The sequence below is a fragment of the Myotis lucifugus genome, unplaced genomic scaffold (genome assembly GCF_000147115.1).
Source record: "Myotis lucifugus unplaced genomic scaffold, Myoluc2.0 scaffold_2206, whole genome shotgun sequence".
In the NCBI taxonomy this organism is placed as follows: Eukaryota; Metazoa; Chordata; class Mammalia; order Chiroptera; family Vespertilionidae; genus Myotis; species Myotis lucifugus.
In genome coordinates this window covers 13,400-16,314 of record NW_005873254.1, presented here as the reverse complement: position 1 = coordinate 16,314, position 2,915 = coordinate 13,400, and the positions used below count along the sequence as shown (strand labels likewise).

At 45.2% G+C, this 2,915-nt stretch overlaps 1 protein-coding gene across 1 annotated transcript in view; it reads left to right on the top strand.

The window, feature by feature from the left end:
- The window catches only part of LOC102424921 (neural cell adhesion molecule L1-like protein), a gene marked incomplete at its 3' end in the record, with an annotated part of 21,963 nt that overhangs the window by 6,524 nt on the left and 12,524 nt on the right, over positions 1–2,915 (top strand). The window lies entirely within an intron of this gene.

Below are 2,915 nucleotides of genomic sequence, written 5' to 3'. Positions count from 1 at the left end.
CTTCCAACGAGAAGTCACACAGGTAACTTCTAGAGGTGAGGTGGTTCAGAGCAAATCCTAAAGCGTACCTGACGTCACCGTGGGAGTCCCTCAGAAGGATGCTTAGCAGTCATGCCTGCCGTAAACAGTCGTCATGGAAACTGCAAGCTGCTTACTGTGGAGGGGGTCATTGGTCAGTAACTATCACCCAAACTAAGACTGCATCACTGCCATGCTCATGGGACCTCTGATGACCAACCATCACAACTGGCTAGCTTCCCTGATCTTAAAGGAGACAAGGTCATGTGATCCTAACCAGAGGCTCACAGAATAGATTCTTATGTAGAACGCTGTCACCAGCTGCTGTGTGGCAGTTTCTCCTTACGGACTTCTAAACTTGGAAGAACTCAGAGAACAGCCAAGAGCTCACAGGATACAGCGGAAGAACAGGCAGGCGCTTCTAAAACACACGTGCACAACACGTGGGCCTTACCCCACAAGTCGGGGTGGGGACCGGATTGAAATGATTGCAGAGGAGAGAACAGCTAGATCAATGTAGACTCTGCACGTTACGTGTGCATCTTAATATTTATAGAGTAATTACTCTAAAAGTATAGAAAAAAATGATTATCAAACCATGTGGTGTGAGGAGGGGGAAGAAAAAGGGAGAAAATACAAAGTGGGATGAGCAGACATTTTAAACACTAGAAATAAATTCAGGTATATATCACTGATTAAAGATAAAAGCAAATGGACTAAATGCTCCAGTTAATAAAAAGCCATAAGCCATTTACAGCATAACACACCTAAAGCACAAGGATACAGAATCGTTAAACCACAAGGTGGAAATGATAGCCCAGCTAAATGCTATGCCAACGAGAGCAGGCGTGGTTGAATTAACGCCAGGCACCTCAGACCTTCTTTTAAAAAGGCTTCCTGGGTTAGTTCTAAGCTTACATGGTGATAAACTATGTGAAGAAAAAAATAGAACCACAGGGAGAAATAGACAAATCTATCATAATAATGAAAAACATTTCGCCTTATCTTTTCATTATTTGGGAACTCAAGCAGAAAAACCATCCACGCCAGGCACGTAGAAGGTTTAAAGACCCAGCCAGGGACCACGGCACAGCACGGTCACTAAACCAGAAGAGCACATTTCCTCGATATTTGGTGATTGACTAGCTGGGAAGAAAAGATGACCCTATGCAATTAAGTTAGAAATCAATAATGAAAAGAAAACTAGAAAAGTCTTATATCTTTGCGAATTAATAGCCATATGTCTAAGTATTTTCTAAGTGAAATGAGAGACGGCCAAGGCCCTGGAATGCGTTCTGAAGTGAGGGTGGTGGAGATTCTGCACCGGGACACTTGCTGGACGTGGCTAGAGCGTCGTGTACGTGGACAGATATTTCTCATCCTCACTGGTCTCAGAAGAGAGGGTGGCGGTTGGTGATGCCAGCTTCTTAGGTGTCATCCTGTTGAGATGAAAATGAACGCACTAGCTCGAGGTGACAGTAAAGTCACAGAAAGGAGAGTGAAGGGGAGAATAATATAGACGCCAAAAGCCAGTCAACAGAGAGGCGTGAGAACTTCATAGCTGAAAGGTGTACACGTGTATGAAAACCATTTTCAAAGATTTACACAAATGGGGAAAATATCCGTTTTATGGGTCAAAAGACTAGGAAAGCTGAAATGTCGCTTCTCCATGAATTGATCTACAGGACAACTGAACAGAAGTCTCTGTTGGTTGCTTTGGTTTGTCTGTCTGTGGAGTGTGACCTACTGACTCAAGGATATGAGGGACAGAGGGGCCATTGGGTGGAATCTCTTGACTAAGGACAAGTCGGGGACGTGGCCCCGTGGAAAGACTGTGTCACTAGCCCGAATGGCGGTGTGCAGGCCGTGGAACTGCATGGAGAACCGGGAAACAAACCCACGCAGCTCTGACAGAGGTGCGAAGAGCCAGCCGGCTTCTCTTTCGTTCTGGTTTTGAGACGGGAGGTGTGAAACGCTGACCATCCACGCAGACAGCCTTCCTCTGGAGCCCTCTCTCACCTCACAGAGATGCTTCCTTCCCGGTGGATTAAAGACGGCGCCGTGCCCGTGCGGTGGAGGAGTATTTTAACAATATTCCTGACGTCAGGGTCGGGAGGGTTTCTTCAACAAGACGTGTTAAAGCGCCACACACGGGGAAACACAGGAGTCCCGTCCCAGCCGGGAGAATGAATACCTTGTAGTGTAATCAGACAGAAGTACAGCCCAGCAGGGAAGACTGCTGAGCCTTGGGAATAGGTTGGACACACATACTCTGTGGTCTCATTTATGGGAGTTCAAACGTCCATCAAAATGCGATATTGTGTAGGGGCGTCATTTTGTGTGGCAAACTTGTAGTGCAAAACAAGCGATTGATAAAAATAAAATGCAGGAGAGTAATGATCGCTCCTGGAACGAGGGGGGACAGACAGGTTGTGGCAAGATTATGTCTTTTGTGTAAGGGGCGGTGGCTGAAAGAGTGTTCCTTCTCGTTATCACTTGCGTTTGCTTTACAAAGGGCCCTTTTTATGTACATGAAGTGAATAAGTATGCAGGATGCCGATTTGTTGGAATTGGCCTTACTGAGCTGGTAGGTGAAACTTTGTAGCATAGTCAGGGGCAAAGCAGTGACACATAAACTTGGAAATGACCTCAGGAGTTGGGGTTTGAAGTGACATTCAGTCGCAAGTGTTAATGAATTCTGGATCAGAAATTATCGCCATGGAAATTGTGGTTGAGGATGATAAAACTAGATCGATCCATCATCTATCTATCTATCTATCTATCTATCTATCTATCTATCTATCTATCTTCTGTCTCCCTACCTACCTATCATCCATCTGAAATCAATTTGCTGAAATAAGATGAGAAAGAGAGAGGCAGGGAGGTTATTAAAAATC